At 44.9% G+C, this 19,058-nt stretch overlaps 1 pseudogene across 1 annotated transcript in view; it reads left to right on the top strand.

The window, feature by feature from the left end:
- Window positions 1–19,058, top strand: part of LOC308150163 (equilibrative nucleobase transporter 1-like) — a 32,755-nt pseudogene that overhangs the window by 12,258 nt on the left and 1,439 nt on the right. The window contains exons 5-7 of the transcript in view: window positions 7,219–7,362; window positions 7,546–7,653; window positions 7,930–8,103. The product of the transcript in view is annotated as an equilibrative nucleobase transporter 1-like (transcript). The remainder of the gene's footprint in view (window positions 1–7,218; window positions 7,363–7,545; window positions 7,654–7,929; window positions 8,104–19,058) is intronic.

Here is a 19,058-nt window from a genome sequence, read left to right as displayed (position 1 = left end):
ACTACATCTCCACAAGCCATAACCCAGCTGACCTTGGCACACGTTCTGTGCCTGCAGCTATGCTAGGTGAGACAACCTGGCTTAGAGGACCAACGTTTCTGCTACAAGTAGAGGAACCATCATCACCTGATGTCTTTGACCTCATCAACCCGGACTCAGACATAGAGGTGCGGGCCCACATCACCAACCTGCCCAACGACAGAACACACCTTGGATCTCACAGATTCGAGCGTTTTTCCTCATGGAAGCGACTTGTGAGAGCAACAAGTTCACTCATCCACATCGTGGAATCATGTAAGGCTACCAGCAAAGATCAGGATCAAACTTGCAGTTCATGGCATCACTGCAAGCAGCCTCGCACAGCTGAAGAACTGACAAAAGCTGAACTCATCATCATCAAATGCGTGCAAGGAGAGGCTTACAAGGACGAACTTGCGTGCATAGCAAGTGGAAAGGACATCTCAAGAAGTAGTCCTCTGAAGAAACTCAATCCCTATTGCGACGAAGAAGGCCTCCTGAGAATAGGGGGACGGCTCAGACATTCAGATCTCGCCTACAAGGAAAAACACCCTCTTGTTATTCCGGGACGGAAACACATCGCAAAGCTACTTGTGGAACACCATCACCAAAGGGTGATGCACCAAGGCCGAGTCTTTACCGAAGGCGCTGTCCGCACTGCAGGGTACTGGATCATGGGAGCAAGACGACTGATCAAAGGCATCCTTCACGACTGTGTAACCTGCAAGAAGCTCAGAGGCAGAGTGACGGAACAGAGGATGGCCGACCTACCTGTTGATCGCCTGAGTACTGAACCCCCATTCACCTACGTGGGACTGGACGTCTTCGGCCCCTGGCATGTAAGCACAAGACGCACAAGAGGAGGACAGGCAAACAGTAAAAGATGGGCTGTTCTTTTCACATGTCTAAGTACGCGCGCTGTCCACATCGAATTGATTGAGTCAATGGACACATCATGCTTTATCAATGCGCTACGCAGGTTCTTTAGTCTAAGAGGACCTGCCAAACAGATTAGATCAGATTGTGGAACAAATTTCACAGGCGCATGCCGAGAGCTGAACATTCTGCTGACCGACCCCAACATGCCTAGCATTCGAAAGTACCTGGGAGAAGAGGGCTGCTCATGGATCTTCAACCCACCTCATTCATCCCACATGGGAGGCTCCTGGGAAAGGATGATAGGGATATCAAGGCGCATACTTGACTCCATACTGCTCAAGGCTTGCCCTTCTCGCCTGACTCATGAAGTTCTCTCCACCCTGATGGCAGAGGTTACAGCCATAATCAACGCCAGACCTCTCACCCCCATCTCAATGGATCCAGACTCTCCTTTTCTTCTAACACCAGCTATGCTTCTTACGCAGAAGATGTGCACTCCACTTCCTCCTCCGGGAAATTTCAGTGATACGGACCTCCACAGACAGCAGTGGAAACAGGTTCAGCACCTTGCAAATACTTTCTGGAGCCGATGGAGACATGAATACCTCACGACACTACAGAGTCGCAGCAAGTGGCAAGAGGAACGTCCGAACCTCAAAGTAGGGGATTTGGTCCTTCTCAAAGATGCTCAAGCTAAGCGCAACGACTGGCCCTTAGGACTAGTCAGCCAGACATTCCCTGACAAGGACGGGAAGATCAGAAGAATCGAAGTGAAGATCACCAAACATGGGACGGCTAAAACGTTCTTGAGACCAATATCTGAGACAGTGCTTCTCATGTCGCCAAAGGACTGAGTATCCCTGAGTTAGTTCATAGTGGTATTTCCTCCATACCAGACGGGGAGTGTCATGGTTTCTTAGGTTTTCATTTTGGAGACATCTAGTGGACATTTTATGACATTACATTCGTTACTGCCTTTATTCAGTGTATATCGGTTTATGGAACATTAGTCACATGACGAACATTAGTCACATGAAGTGAGCACACTGTTCAGACATGATAGCTCGTAGCAGCAGCTAGCTGAGAGAAAAAGCTCCAGAGAATCTCTTTGTTTACATTCTTGCCCTGGAAAAGGCTTTGCTTTTTTACAAAATAACCAAACGACCACTCATGTTTCTGAGGATTTAGTAAAGAACTGAACTTTACTCCAGCGTCTGAGGATTCATTGATGTGTCAGTGTGTGTTCGCTATCTGTTGAAGTTGCGCCCTGGTTACGCGCAGTGGGAACAGAATAGTTTGCATGACAGGTGTTGTACAATCAAAAATGTATTTACTACAACATTTCGGTACTATGACTCTTATTCTGAAACTTGCTTTGAAACCAGTAATAAAAACACTAATAACAGACCTACATTAGTTTAGCTAGCAGAATTATTTTGATCAGCGCTGCCATAGCTAGCTAGCAAACTAATTCCCGGCTATAATCAAATTCAATGTCTTTGCATGTTACAGTTAGGAACTAAGGCTTTACTCAAGTGTACTAATATTGTCTGTTCATAGTAAGTCAGTTTACCTGTTGGGATATTTCTGTCAGAAGTGCTCTCCGTCTCGTGCATACTTCACTCATCACGTAGCCTACTGACTTCTACTCTACTGGCGTTAGCTACTGGTGCCCTAGAGGGCCATCTGCTGATAACACTGTGCTTAGCAGGAATAAATGAAATAACCACACATCCCAGTAAATAATAACTAATAACTGAATAAGGAAGGTCAGTAAACAAGTAATTGAAGTATGTTTTCGAGTTAGTAAATCAACAACTAATTCTGTTTTCTGAGGTAAATTTTTATTTGCATTTCTTGAATTCTGGCAATCTCAAAAGTATCACCAAATGAATGGGCATCCCTAATTTAGTTGGAAATGACACCTTAAGTGTTTTTCTACTCTGTTTGGTTCCAAAATTAAGCCTGTTTGAACATTAGACATGGTGGACTGGCGGCCATCTTGAATTTGACCTCTCCCCGGCCTCTGGGGTAAAATCTGACTTCCCTCCACATCAGAAGATAAACCTTATGGTATGTACTAACTATGGTGGAAATGTCATGCTTTCTTCAAAAAGTGCACAATTTCTCATAATATGAGAGCTTAGTAGGCTACTACGTGGGAGGAAAGAGCTGATAAGCCAGAGACTGAGTGTAGCATAGTGGGTTAGGGAGGGGTGGTAGCATTGTTGGCAAGAGGTGGAGAGAAGGAACGACTAATGTCATCAACTTTTTTTTCAAAGTAGTTGACAAAGTCATCCGCAGACAGGTAGGAGGGAGGGGGGGGGGGGGGGCTGTTGAGGGGTGTGGAAAATGTGGAGAACAATTTCCTTGGGTTAGAGGCAGAGGATTGGATATTGGAATGATAGTAGGAAGCTTTAGCAGCTGATGCAGAGGAGGTGTAGTTGAGGAGGAGAGAGAGATAAGGGTTTAGGTCATCAGGGAGGCCGTTCTTTATCAATTTCCTCTCAGCTGCCCGGACCCCCATTGTAAACAAACACTGTATCTCTTTAAAATATTGCTAAGACTATCATTTTGAACTCATGGATTGACAGTCCTTGCATCCAATGCTATCCAAGTCTGAGTTTGACTGGTAACATTTCTCCAGCCCCATCACTCAGTAGTTGTTGTTTTGTTCTTCTACTCTCGTGATTAGTTGAACTGGGACTGACTCTCCATAGCTTCAGATTTAAAGCCTACTGCTTGTCTTTTGATTTCACCCAAATCATTGAAGGCCCCACACGGCTAAATCCCAAACGTCCAGACAAATCGACGCTTCTGGACTTATTTATCACTAATAGGCCGCATAATTCACTGCAGCTAGTGTTTTTGCAAATGACCTCAGTGATCATTGTATAATTGGAGCTATCAGGGATAGCAAAATCCCTCGTTCTAAGCCCTGTGTCATTCAGAAGAGATATCTAAAGAACTTCATAGAGCAAGCTTTCCTCCATGACCTGCAGCAGGCTCGATGGGACCGTATTTTCCTGATTGGTGATGTTGACCTCGCCTGGGAATATTTTCACGATAGTTTTAGCTGTCTTATTAACAAGCATGCTCCTTTTCGGCGCTTCAGGGTTAAAGGTCGAAACACTCCCTGGTTCTCTAGTGAGCTGTCATCCCTTCTTCACAAAAGAAACCGGCTCTGGGCTGCTGCCATGCAGTCCGACTCTGAAGTTGATTGGCTTTCTTTTCGGCAGGTGAGAAATAACTTCACTGCTTCTGTCAAAAAAGCAAAAAGTGATTTCTATCTTTCTCGTTCCACTGATAATCTGAATGACCCCAGAAGGTTTTGTAACGCAGTTAAGTCCCTCTCTGCCAACTCCGGTCCTGCTGAGCTACCTTCCCATATTATCGACAACTCAGTACCAGTGTTCGATAAATCGGAGATGCTTAACTGTTTCAACAAACACTTTATAGCCTCCGGTTTACTGTTTGATTCCTTGTCAGGAGCCAACTCCCCACCTTCCGGTCCCCCTCCTCCTCCTTTGGCGAAAACCTCTGGTAGTCTCCCTGGGCACCACTCTTTCTCGTTCTCCCCCTTCTCTGTTAGTGATGTCTGGAAAGACTTAAGAGAGCTAGACCCTAGGTCCTGACAATCTTCCTCCTCTCTTTCTGCGCCTTGCTTCAGATTTCATTGCAGACCCTGTATTACACATTTTCAATTGATCTATTTCTAACAATGTGATGCCAGAGGTCTGGAAAACCGCTTTTGTGCTCCCACTTCTGAAGGGGGGTGACCCAAAATGTTTGAACAACTACAGACCAATTTCAAAGCTTTCTGTCCTAGCCAAGGTCCTTGAGCGACTAATTAAAGATCAGATCAAGGACCTCCTAGATTCACACAACATCCTATCGCAACTTCAGTCTGGCTTTAGGAAGCAGCACAGCACAGTGTCTGCTGCTGTCAAAGTGGTTAATGATATTACTTCTTCTTTGGATAAGAAGAATCACTGTGCTGCACTTTTTATCGACTCGATCATGCCATCTTATGCCAGTGCCTCTCTGATATTGGGTTGTCCCCTCATGCTGTTGGCTGGTTCACCAACTACCTGTCACAACGGAAACAGTCTGTGCAGTTTGGTGATCTCTCATCCAACTTGCTCACTGTTTCCAATGGGGTGCCACAGGGTTCGGTCTTGGGGCCAACTCTCTTCACCATTTATATCAATGAAATAGGATTAATCTCTAATGCTGCTGTTCATTTGTATGCGGATGACACAATCTTGTATTGCTTTGCATCCTCTATCAACCGTGCCTTCGAGGCTTTGCAGACTGCTTTTGATGCCCTTCAGTCCCAGCTGTTTCAGTTCAGACTGGTGTTGAATGCAGGGAAGACCAAAGTCATGCATTTTTCCAATAACAAGCGGGTGCCAAGTGCTTTTCCTGACATTGTATCATGTCAGGGTTCACCTATTGAGCTTGTGCCAAACTACAAATACCTTGGCATTCAACTGGACGACAGCCTCTCTTTTCAACTGCACAGAGACAACCTTCTAAAGAAACTGAAATTGAAGCTAAGCTTTTTCTTTAGAAACAAGTATTTCTCAGCTGCTGCAAGAAAACGTCTGGTTGCTGCCACCTTTCTGCCTCTCTTGGACTACGGTGATGTCTTGTACATGAATGCCTCTGCTACCTCTCTTCAACATCTGGATGCAGTTTACCATGGCGCGTTAAGGTTTATAACAGGCTGTAAACCCCTTATGCATCACTGTGTGCTATACTCTCTGGTTAACTGGTCATCTCTCTCTATCCACCGAACCCTTCACTGGTATACTTTCATTTACAAATCCATCCTTGGTCTGCTCCCCTCCTACCTTTCTAATAATAATAATAATAATTCATTACATTTATATAGCGCTTTTCCGAGGCTCAAAGACGCTGACAATACAGGAGATACGGAAAACACAAAAACAACAAGCAACATGGACACATGGAACACAGAATCAGCGAACGGGGAGGGGGGGGGGGGGTGGTAGGGGGGGGAGGTGGTTAGGGGTAGGGGAGGCTGTATGCATATCAGGAGGGTGGCAGGGTTAGGGGAAATGGGTAGGGGTAGGGGAGGTAGTATGCGTTCTCATTTGCAGCCCCTTCCTCTTGGAATTCTTTACAGCAGAGTCTGAAACTGTCTCATCTGATCCCACTTTCCAGTTTCAAGCTCTTGCTGAGAGACATACAGTGCGAGTTCTTGCAATTGAGTTGACCCTCCCTTTTGCCCATTGCCGACCCCTCCCTGTCCCTAGCTCTTTAGCTGTCCAGTTTTAGGTTTTGTAGTTTTAGTTTAGTTTTAGACTATGTAGGCCAGGTTTTGTATTGTATTTGTTTGTGGTGGATGTTGTTGTTGTATGCCTGTGAACAGGTCACACTTGAAAATGAGCCCTTGGGGCTCAATGTGTTTTTACCTGTATAAATAAAGGTTAAATAAAAAAAAGGATGACAGGATGAACTGTGGACAGATGGAGACCATCAGCCCAGAGCCGGCAGCAGCCAATGGCCCTTTATCAACCAGAATGCAGAAAAGGAAGGTCTTTGGATTTAACTTGATAACTTGGATCATTATTTATTGGCAAAGTCACGCAGCTAGCTGTTTACATGTTTTATTTGTTTACAGTTACAGTTTTATAGTTTACATCATAAGCAAAACCTTCAATAAGAATGAGTACCACAGGCAGTCACAGTGCCAGAGAAATAAAGAAAACAAGATACCTAGGTAGTAACTCTGCCAGCTTGACAGTGGTGGGAAGCCCGTTCCACCAGTGGGGAGAAAAGACAGAAAAGAGAAACTATGTTGAATGACCACTAGGTTCTCATAAGTTCCAGTGCCAAGCCACCAGCAGAGGGGGAAGAACGGAGTGATCGTGCTGGGGTTTGGGGATTGACCATTGCTTGCAGATAGAGAAAGGCTGTCCCCATTACTGCTCTGTAGGTGACCACCAGGGTCTTAAATCTGATGTGAGCTGCTACTGGGACCCAGTGAAGGGTGCAAAGCAAGGGGTGACATGGGACAATTTGGGGAGATTGAACACTGAGCTGCTGAGGTCTGATGGCGGAGTGCGGGAGCCCGGCCAGTTTCAGAGTTGTGCTGCTTGTTTTGAGAGGAATGGGCATATCCTCCTAATGTTGAAGAGGAAGAATCTACAGGAGTGGACCATCACTGTGAAGTTAGCCGCACAGGACAGTTGGTTACCCTTTGATTTGACCCTAAGCCACCAGTAAACTTCACCATTCTCATACTGTAGTTCCATAAACATCTCTCTCTCTCTCTCTCTCATTTTCTCTCAGAGCGTAGTTTCAAGGACTGTTTCCTGTCCAAGTTCTTCATGTTTCATATGGTCTGGGTGTCTGTCATGCAGCTGCGACACTACCTGTTCATCGGTACACTCAACCCCACCCTACAGCGACTGACCAAGGGCAAAACATCCCTGGGTAACCACACATGCACAATACACAAACTGACTGTTCTCCTCTGAGCTGCTGGGTAACATTGTTCAGAGAAGGCCACACATACCTCAGGATCTACCTGTGCCGTATTTAGATTTGCCTTTCTTTGCTATACTCTAGTAGAGTTTTATTCTCTTTTATCCTCATTGGCTCCGTTTGTCCCTCCAGTGAGCACGTACACCAATGCGTTTGCAGTGACTCAGCTGTGTGGGGTGCTGTGTGCCCCCTGGAATGGCCTGATCATGGACCGACACAAGGGCAAGCCCAGGGTCTCCGGTATGAACTATCTACTTACAGTACACCCACTAAACCCAACACAACACACATCAAAACACCCGTCTAACCATGTTCTGGGGACAGGAAGGAAATGTCCAAGGAGATGTCCTATCTGTGTGTTTATGTGTGTGTGTGTGTGTGTGTGTGTGTGTGCACGTGTGTGTGTGTCTGTGTGTGTGTGCACGTGTGTGTGTGTCTGTGTGTGTGTGTATGTGTATGTGTACGTGTATGTGTGTGTGTGTGTGTGTGTGTGTGTCTGTGTGTGTGTGTGTGCAGGAGAGAGCGAGTGGGAGGCAGACCTGAGGTCCTCGGTGCTCTCTCTGTCTCTAACGGCGCTGCAGTGCGTCCTGTTCTCCATCTGTGCTGCCACGCCCGTCCTCCCTCACCTTCATACTGCAGGTCATCAACCGCTCCTTCCTCTATGGAGGCAACGCCGCCTTCATCAGCATTGTGTTACACACACACACACACACACACACACACACACACACACACACACACTGTGTAACGGTTCCATTTGGACACCAGGGGGCAGCAGTGTCCAAATCTCTTACTCAGGCCCAACAGGTGCATCTTATTATTTGAATGAAAAAATTAATGGTCTTTATTGTCATTGCTATAGTACAGGTACCAAACAACGACATTTGGGAGGGGTGGCTCCCCTGGTGCTAGGAAAGAGAAAAAAAAAGAAGAAAAAAAACTAAAAAAACAAGAAGGGAAAGGAGCTGGTTTACATAAATAAAGGCTATGTACACTATCCACTATACTATACTGTACAGATAAGACGACTAGGGTTGTCATATTGCACATAGTGTTATTGCACATTCATTTAAAGTGTCGCAGTTTGCAGGCTTGAAATGTACACATTTGTGCCTCAGCACTACCTGATTTTTTCAATCCAGCAGCTGCCATCAATCCGTCCAGACTGTCCAGGGCCCAGAACCTAGGTCTTTGCTGTGTTCAGGGCCTGGATGGCCCTGGGGTAGAAGCTGTGCTTCAGTCTGTTTGTCCTTGCGGCCATGGTCCTGTACCGCCTTTTCGAGGGCAGCCGGGCAAAGTGTTCGTACCCAGGGTGGGATGGGTCTCTGGAGATCTTGGAGGCCTTCCTGAGACAGCGTGTGTTGTACAGCTCTTCCAGAGAGGGGAGGGGGGCGCCGGTGATCTTCTGGGCTGTTCTCACGACTCTCTGTATCGCATTTCTCTCCGCGGTTGTGCAGCTGGAGAACCAGTTGCAGATGCCGTAGGTGAGGATGCTCTCCACTGCGCCGCGGTAGAAGGCCACCAGTATCTCCTGCTTGTTGTGTTCCTTCCTGAGGACTCTCAGGAAGTAGAGCCGCTGTTGTGCCTTCTTGATGGTGGCTGCTTTGAATTTGAAGTTTTATGAAATAATGATGAAATGAAAATGAAAATGAAAACGAAAATGAATGAAAATAACACATCTTCATTATGACCGTCCTATTGTATGTGGGGCAGTCCCACTCATATTTTTCATTGGATAGAGATAGTGGAGATAGACAGGAAAGTAAAGAGGAGAACATGTTAGCATGGCATGGGCCAGATTCAAACATGTTGTTTGAACCCTATATACCACTGCATTCACTTGTCTGCTTCATGCCTGAAGAAGGTCTATGACCGAAAGCTTTACACAGATTTGAGTGTGTGGGTGCTGCTTTTTTGCACTCTATTTGATACTCTTCAGCTCCAGCACCTCAGCTAAGTCTGATCACAAATGAGCGGTGGTATTTTCAACATTCCAATCCATAAAGAAAGTAAGTAAAGCTTTATTTATATAGCACCTTTCATACAAGAAATGCAGCTCAAAGTGCTTTACAACAGGAAAAAGAACATGAATATAAAAACATATATAAAAACATATACAAGCATAGAATGAATATAAAAGCAGGGGAATGCACAATGCACAATCACTTCTTTCTCAACTAGTCTTTTTATCTGTCAGTCTGTGTACGTGAATATAAAAGGAGGGGAAAACAGTAAAAATAAAAGGTAAAGGAAAATACAATAAAAATAAATTTAAAGAAGGGCTAGTTGATAAAACATTTAAATTGCAGTAGCTGGCAAATGGGCAGTAGGCAGGCAGGTGCAGATGAGCTAGTTGAAGGCTATATTGAAGAAGTACGTTTTTTGGTTTCTTTTAAAAATATTTAGTGAGCTGGTTTCCCTGATCTCTAAAGGTAATGTGTTCCAAAGCTTTGTAAGTAAGTAAGTAAGTAAGTAAGTAAGTAACGTTTATTTATATAGCACAAAATGTACAACGACAAGAGCTGCCCAAAGTGCTTAACAGATAGAATATAAAGAGAAAAACAAGATAAAAGAGATGAAATACAGATTAAAGAACACTGATAAAATAGAAAAACACACTAAAAGCAAGGTGCAGTACAAATAAAAGTGCAAAGAGTGCAGTGTCGGGAAGGCAGGCTCACCTCAGGTCAAAGGCCAGGGAGAAAAGATGTGTTTTGACTACGGTAGTTTTTTAAAAGCCTCAATGCTCTCGGCGGCTCTGATGTGGAGGGGGAGACTCTTCCAGAGCCTTGGGGCGGCCTTAGAGAAGGCTCTGTCCCCTCTAGTTTTTAATTTAGTCCTGGGGACCTCCAGAAGCAGTTGCTCAGCTGACCTAAGGGCTCTGGATGGAGTGTGGTGGCGCAATACGTCAGCCAAGTACCAGGGTGCCAGCCCGTTCAGTGCTTTAAAAACAATTAAAAGTAATTTAAAATCAATGCGGGAGCGGACGGGGAGCCAGTGAAGAGAAGCCAGGATTGGTGTAATATGGTCATGCTTCTTTGTACCGGTGAGTAGTCGAGCTGCAGCATTCTGAACTAGCTGCAGCCGACGGAGCAGGGACTGGTCGATGCCAACATACGAGTTGCAGTAATCCAGCCGGGTTGTAGGGGCAGCATGTAAAGGAGAAATAGAAGGGGGCCCATTATCGACCCTTGAGGAACCCCACAGGTGAGAGGGGCCTTAGAGGAGAAAAATTCACCTAGCTGAACGGAGAAACTACGTCCGGACAGGTAGGACTTGAACCAGCTTAAGGCGACACCAGTGATGCCCACACGTTGTTCTAGACGTGACAGTAGGATCGAATGATGCACTGTGTCGAAGGCGGCTGAGAGATCTAGGAGGACCAAAATGGCAGGACTGCCAGGGTCGGCTGCTAGGAGCAGATCATTTTGGACTCGCAGGAGGGCTGTTTCAGTGCTATGGCATGGTTTAAAGCCAGACTGACATTTCTCATGGATGTTATGCACAACTAAAAATGCTTGCAACTGAACGTAAACTGCTCGCTCCAGGACTTTGGACAAGAACGATCATTGGGAGATGGGCCTGAAGTTGGAGAGAATGAGGGGGTCGAGATTTTTCTTTTTAATCAGGGGTTGTACCACAGCGTGTTTGAAGGCAGCTGGGACGCGTCCAGAGCTGAGAGAGGTATTGATAAGTAATAGGATAATTGGGCAGACCGACTCAAATACCTCTTTAAGAAGGCGAGAGGGAAGGCTGTCTGAGGGGCAATTTGTGGGCCGTAGGTGCTGGACTAAATTGGAGAGTGGGGAAAGGGATACCAGCTTGAACTGCTTGAAGACAGCAGGCTGGGGGCACTGAGGGGAGGGGGGGGGCTGGAGTAGTTAAAAGGTGAGCTGGAGCAGAAATGTTGTCAATGAAATAAAATGTAAAAGCGTTCACAGAGAGCAGGTGATGGCACAACAGGGGATGTGACAGGGGGGTTGATGAGAGCATTGAGGACATTAAAAAGAACCTGGGGCTTGTGGCTATTGTTAAAGACCAAGTTAGAGATGTGCTTAGTTTTGGCTGTTTTAACAGCTCTTTGATAGTCAGACAGGCAACCACGTAGAATTTCAAGGGACACGTGGAGCCTGTCCTTTTTCCACTTTCTCTCTGCGCGCCTGCATGCACGTCTGAGAGTGTGCGTGGAATCATTAAGCCATGGTGTTAAAAATGCCTTTTTGCGTTTGGACCTGAGGGGAGCCACAGAGTCAAAAATGTCAGAGCAGCAGAGACTTGAGCTGCAGAGTTTTGAATGAGCTGAAGTCTTGCAGTAGTTTTTTTAGGAAGGCCAGTAAAAAGTGCGTTATAGTAATGAGCCGGCTTGAAACAAAGGCATGAATCAGTTTTTCTGCATCTTTTTGGTTTATAAGTGGTCTTACTTTAGCAATGTTTCTAAGATGGAAGAATTATGTTTTCGTCACCTTGTTAATATGGGACTTGAAGCTTAGGTCTGAGTCGAAAATAACACTTAGATTTGTAACCTCAGGTTTAATCCATGATGTCAGTTTCCCCAGATTATTAAACAGCATTCCCCTTTCTGCTTTAGGGCCGATCAGTAGGACTTCAGTTTTGTCCTCGTTTAGCTTCAAGAAGTTATTTCTCATCCATTTATTTATTGCTAGAAGACGTTCGTTATGGCTGAAGTATCATTTCGTTCAGCAGAAATGTACAGTTGCGTGTCATCGGCTTAACTGTGGAAACATACGTTGTGCTCTCTAATGATGTCCCCGAGTGGTAACATGTATAGTGAGAATAGTAGTGGACCAAGGCAGCTCCTTTGTGCGACTCCGAAGTCGCTGTCATATTTCTCAGACACATGATTCTATCAGTTGCCCGCTTACTAATCGGCCTGCGGCCTGGTACCTACGACCGAATCACAGCCGTGCTGATATTCAGTATAACAGCACTCCCTCTCGTGTGATATTGCTTAAATATTTATTATTACATCCCAAAGATTATACAAGTGCAAGAGAGTAAAATTCTTATAGCTTCCATTCCATTCGACATTGCAGCAGCAAGAGAAACAACATTTATACAATAGTTCTACAGCGGGATTTATTAGTTAACAGTAATAAGCGACAACAGATTATGATTTGTTTGTTTATTTAATCATAAAAATAAACAAAAAATAGTTCCGCAACTGAACTTCAAATGGACTGTTGCCTAGTAACGTGAACACAAACATGTAGTCTAATTAACGGTCCTATAGTAGAACATCTGTGCGGCGGAGTGATACATATAGTTAAAAGTCCCAGTGCTGTTATACTGTATATCAGCACTCATGGAATGCCTCTTGTCCAATCAAATCCAATCAAATGACTTGATCGGAACTAACTGTGGTATAAAATGTAATAATTAAATAAAATATAACCGCAAGTGGCAATGGGGCGTGTTCCTACAGATATACCCCCATAACCATAAATGGAGTGAGATTGACAGACACAGGGTAGATCTACAGACAGGTTGTAGATTGACAGATGGGGGGTAGACCACTCACCTAATATGGTCCAAGTTGAATTCATGATATACTAAGCTATGATATTATGAAGTACCCTAGGACCATGGGCCTTTTAGGTAGTCACCTAATTATGGCCTGATATACATAGTGTTACAACGAGTTATCTGCCTGTATAAATGACATATGTGCGGTCGGTATCTCTGACCATTCACCTGTTGTGTTTACCATAACCACTCCATGCCAAGGTAGTACTCGTGCCCCTGCGGATTGCTCACGCAGGATCAACTCTCTGACTGCCTCACAGTTTTCTTTTTTTCTTTTTTTTCTTTTTTTTCTGAGTGGGGCAGTCCCACTCATATTTTTCATTTTTATCGACAGTTACAATGAAGATTTAGACAGGAGGGATGGGTGAGTGTTCGTTATTGTTAAATGCTATATTCTGACTCCGCCTGTTTGTAAGGCAGGTGGCGCTAACCCAGCGCTAGTTCAACAGACCGTAGTAGACTTTCAGACACAAAGAGACGCGGAGTCAAAAGAGCTCAGTTTTCTTGCGCAAGGAGAGTGATTCAGAGAGACCGTGTTTAAGGGTCAGTCAAAATCGATCTGAAGTTCCACTCTCTAAGTCAGCCTTTATTCTAACAGAATGGAAAAGGAGGAGACAGTTTTTCATGAGGAAGTGCAGCGTTAGTAAAAACACTTTTCATGGGAAAGTCATCATGAGCAGTTTCTCTGCTGGGCGACTCAGACAACACAATGACAGGAAGTGACAGGAAGCGGACGCCCAGCTGAAACTGAAGATAAGGGGTGGACAATGGGTGAGAAAAAGTTCATACACAGAGCCCAGAGTAAAAGGGTGTACAAAGTTCAGGGTGTACAAGGTTCATACACAGAGCCCAGAGTAAAAGGGTGTACAAAGTTCAGGGTGTACAAGGTTCATACACAGAGCCCAGAGTAAAAGGGTGTACAAAGTTCAGGGTGTACAAGGTTCATACAGTAATACAGAATTATACAGAACATCCAACTCTATCATTTAACATTTATGAAAACATCGTCTTTAACTCTAACATTTCCCTGCTGTTTTTCATATTTTATCACGATACAAACATCCGTCTCTTTATTCAGGTAGAGCTATCTTGTTTCCACATTTTCTAGTTCAACCGTCATTCAACGTCGCCGTACAGATCACAGACATGAATATTCATTTTTCTCAATTTGGGTTAGAGGCTGGTACTTCGGTTCCATCATAATCTCTCGAGTCAACATTTGTGGTACAAATATTCCTGAAATCAGTTTGTTAGTCATAGCTTTGAAGCAGGGGAAGACACAACAAACGAGCACAGCCAGAAATATCATTACAACAAAGAAAATCATTAGTCCTTTTACTAATAGTTGTTTCATGCCTCCCAGGTTCAGCCAATCCAACCATCCCCACGCATTCTGATCAGTGTGGGATGTTGTCAGGATGTGTTGCAAGTCACGGAGTCGGTTCAAAGCGTCAGTCATATTGGGCAAGTGTAAGTTGTCTGTGATGTAAGTGCAGCATGTGGTGTTAAGCATCACACATGTTCCTCCTGCCACTGCAGTCAATAGGTCAAGAGCCATTCTGTTCTGGAGTACCATCAGTCTGATCTGATCGATTTCGCGGTTCTGGGCTTCGTTTATCGTAAGGGATGCATTTACAAATGTCTCTAATTGATAGTTCAGGGTTTCTATGTGCAGGGAATGCTTCCCTATCCCTATCCAGGGGAACAATGCAAGTACAATCTTTTGACTAGTAGTCCAAAGTTTCTTGTCATCTGGGACATCACTGCCCCAGATTGGGTCGTGTGCCTGGACTTGGGCGTCTCGTTTGGTTCGTCGGGAGGAGATGTCATGGGTCATGATGTAAGTGTGTTCTGATAGGACAACGGGAGCACACACCCCGGCCCAGTTATCTGGGAGATGAGTGTATGCCTTATTCCCACAGACCCAATATATCCCCTGTACTGGCCGAGTGCCATTTCTAGGGAAATCGTTCATTCTCGACCATTCTTGAACCATTCTTGAACCTTTAAAGCTCTCATCGGGATCCGGATCGAGCTGTACTCTGCCCTCTCCTATAATGTACTCTGGTATTGTCTCTGGTATTGTCCAAGTAATTTGGCATCTTATCTTAGGGAGTTTCCCTAGAGGAATTGTTCCTTTCTTTTTAGTAAAGCAGTTAGAGAGCTCGACCCCAGGTTCGAATCTGACTAGAGGGGTCAAGAGTGGTTTGGGCAAATGGAGATGCAAGGGGAGCGTTTCTGCGCATAGGGGCCTAATGTTCCAGAAATATGGGGATTTGTTTTTTCCACTTATTTTGCTTATGAGGCACTCTGTTTGTCGTCTTGAGAGCGGAACCACCCACAGAGTGGGGTGGCTGGCTGAGACAGGCAAATGAGAGCAAACATAACAGTCAGTCATATTCCTATTCTGCGCCTGTCTGTGAACATATTTGTACCATGTGTTAGTCAGAAAAGGGTGTGTGGCGGTGTCTTTGTCTTGTGTTAGGTCAGCCAGATATCGTCGTGTTCGTGTATTAATATCAGTATCTTGCTCTGGAGTCTGTCCTATGACTAACAGAGTGAGGCCTAAGGCCAGGAACACCATTGTCCAAAAAAGATGTGGTCCCCTCATTCTAAGAGGTAGTGGATCTGGAGAATTCTTCACCGGTTTGAGACGTACCGTTCACTACAAGGACGGCCCCCTTTGTAGCCGGACTTCCACCACTACCCGTCGTTCGAGGGAAACAATGTCACTTTCTTACAATGGCTTTGGTGTATCCACGTATCTCGTTCTGCGATCTTGACAGCAGTTGGGGTGCTCAACAGTACTTCAAATGGCCCAACCCACCGCGGGCTGTGCCAATGTTTTCTCTTTATTTCTTTGATGAGGATCTGGTCACCAGGTTGTAGTCTTGAATCCTGTAGGGAGACAGAAAGGTCTGGCAGATTATTTGTTCTGGCTATTTCCTGTTTCCTAAATAGCTGGGTCATCCACGTGGCCAGTGTGTTTTCCGTTTCTGCCAAATCTACTTCCCTAATGTCGTCTACTATGGGTAGTCTAAACCTTCTCCCATTTACTATTTCAAATGGGGACAGACCCATAGGTGTCGGTGTTATTCTCATGTATGTTTCCACTAGAGAAACACACTCTTCCCACCTTCGCCCCGTTTCTTCCATTGCTTTCTTAAGTCTTAGTTTGATTGTGCCGTTTGTTCTTTCTATCAATCCTGCACTTTGAGGGTGATAGGAACAGTGATTCTTTAGTTCAATGTCCAGGTGTTTGGACACGTGTTTGATCAATTCGTTCACGAAATGTGAGCCATTATCACTATATATTCTTTCTGGGATGCCGTGGTTTGGAATGATGCGGTTACATATGGCTTTGGCCACTGTAAGTGCATCATTCGTTTTTGAGGGTACTATTTCAACCCATTTTGACATTGGACAGATGAGGGTCAAACAGTATCTATACTTGTTTGGCCCAGAGCTGTGGAGTTCGATAAAATCCATATGCATGTGTTGAAATGGATGTTCTGCAGAGGGGAACTTGCCCCTCTTTGGTCTTTCATTTCCTTGTGAATTATGTTTGCAGCAGGTCATACACGATCTACAAAAGTTTTTTGAAAATTGTGTGTAATTATATGTGTGAAAATGTTCATTAATCCTGTTAACCATCCCTGCTGTTGATACGTGGCAAACCCCATGTATCAAATGAGCTGCTGTTTTGTAGAGACTCTGTGGTAAAACAATTTTCCCATTTATTCTATAAACTTTGTCAGTCCCTAGGACTGCGTTGTCTCTAGCCCATTTCGTTTTTTCTTTGTCTGATGCATTGTTCTGCATGTCTATAATAGCTTCAAATGGTATTGGCTGCGGAAGTGGTTTTGTGTTGACGAGAATCTCAGTTCCGTATTTACCCGCAGCTGCTTCTTTTGCTGTTCTGTCTGCAAAATCATTTCCTTTCGATGTTCTGTCTGTTCCTTTGGTGTGTGCAGCGCATTTGCATATAGCTAGGGAGCGAGGTAGCAGAACTGCTTCCAGTAATTTGGTCAGCAGTTCTGAGTGTGTTATGGATTTTCCTGTAGAGGTTTTCATTCCTCTCCTAGCCCATTGTGCAGCGAAGGTGTGTGTCGCTGAATATGCATATTGGCTATCGGTGTATAATGTGATGTCTATTCCTTTGGCTGCTACACATGCTTTTGTTAATGCTACTAATTCAGCTGCTTGAGCTGAATGTGAGTGTGGTAGTTTGCCAGCTTTGATGATTGATGTGTCTGATACTACAGCGTATCCTGTCATGTTCTGTCCTGTCAGTGACTTTGAGCAAGACCCATCCACATACCACACTTCTCCTTTCCCTAGTGCAGTATCTTTTAGGTCTCGCCGTGGTTTGCAAGTTTGTTCTGTTTGCTCTTTACACGAATGGGGGTTTCCATCATCTGGGGTGGGCATCAGTGTAGCAGGGTTTAACACTGTGCACCGTTCTATGCTGATGTGAGGTTGTGACAGTAGCGTGGCTGTCAGAGCGAGGAAACGAGCTGGTGAGAGGAACGCCATTTTTGTTTCATTCAGCAACATGGAGACAGCGTGCGGTACTAATAACCTCAACGGGTGGAACAGGACTATTTCTGCCGTGCACTGTACTGCCATTGCTGCCGCGCAGACAGCCTGAACGCACGGTGGAAGTGCCAATGATACTGGGTCTAATCGTTTAGAGTAGAACCCAATGGGTTGCTGTTTTTCTCCATGTTTTTGAGTCAATACTGAGGTCATAAATCCTTGTTTGCAATCTACCATCTGAGTAAATGGTTTCCCATAGTCTGGTAATGCGAGTACGGAGGAGCTTACTAGACTTTGTTTTAGTGTATTAAATGCGTCTAATGCTTCCGTGTTCCAATCGAGTTTATCGTTCATTTTTAATGTGTCTGTGTATATCAGATTCAGCAGGGGTTGGGTGATGGCAGCATATTCCGCCACCCAAGCCCTGCAGTAGTTTGTCATTCCTAAGAACTGCATCATTTGTTTCTTAGTCTGTGGTTGTGGTGTTGCCGTCATTGATGTTTTTCTGTCTGGGTTAATGCGACGCCCTTCTTTGTTTAATGTGTGTCCTAAGAACACAACTGCTTCTTGACATATTTGCAGTTTCGATTTCGATACTTTACTTCCTGTTTTTTCCAGATGCTGTAGCAACTGGATCGTGACGGCCATACATTCCTGTTTGGTGGGGGCGGCCACCAGCAGGTCGTCTACATATTGCAGAATCTGTGAGGACTCTGGAATATGAAGGTCCGCCAGGCAATTTTGCATTGCCTGGTGGAAAATCATTGGACTTTCAGACCACCCTTGTGGCATGCGTGTGTATGTGTATTTTTTGTGTTCGTATGTAAATGCGAACCACCCCTGTGAATCTTTATCCACTGGGATGGAGAAGAACGCATTGCTAAGGTCTATAACAGAGAAGTATGTTTGTCCTGCAAATAAACTGTTTAGTAGAATGTGAGGATCTGCTACGACTGCAGCCGCGCCCTGTGTGGCTTGGTTTACAGCTCGGAGATCCTGCACCATTCTCCATGACGTTTGGTCTGCCTTTTTTACAGGAAATATTGGTGTATTGCATTCTGTGTCGGGGCATTCCATAAGAATGCCTGCTTTTATCATGTCCTGTATAACTGGTTTGATACCTATGCGGGCGTCGTCTTTTAATGGGTATTGTCTGACATTGGGTCGATAAGTTGATTTGGCTTTGACCCGTACTGGTTTTACTTTAAAAATTAATCCCACATCGGTCTTTCCTTTGGACCAGAGGCTATCTGGAATCACTTTAAGTGCATTCTCAGCCTCTGCACTTAATAGTATTATTTGTCATTCGTCCAAATTCGTGTGTGGTGTCATTGTTGTAACCCATGCTAGGCTTTTTCGTTCTATATTTTGGTATCGCTGCCAGCCCGGTTTCTCACTCATGTCTTCCCACCCCTGACATATGCTTGCTACCTGCCGAGTGAAACTACCCAGCTGCTTCCACTCGGTACCTGGACCAATAGCAAGTGAGAGGTGGGGATACTGAGTCGAGCCCAGCAGTTTCGTTGCCTCTGGGGTTAGCGAGGTTGAAACTGCTGCGTTTC

This window comes from Nansenia antarctica (assembly GCF_963989245.1).
Source record: "Nansenia antarctica genome assembly, chromosome: 2".
In the NCBI taxonomy this organism is placed as follows: domain Eukaryota; kingdom Metazoa; phylum Chordata; class Actinopteri; order Argentiniformes; family Microstomatidae; genus Nansenia; species Nansenia antarctica.
Note: the sequence above shows the minus strand (reverse complement) of the source record. Positions and strands in the feature narration are given on the sequence as shown.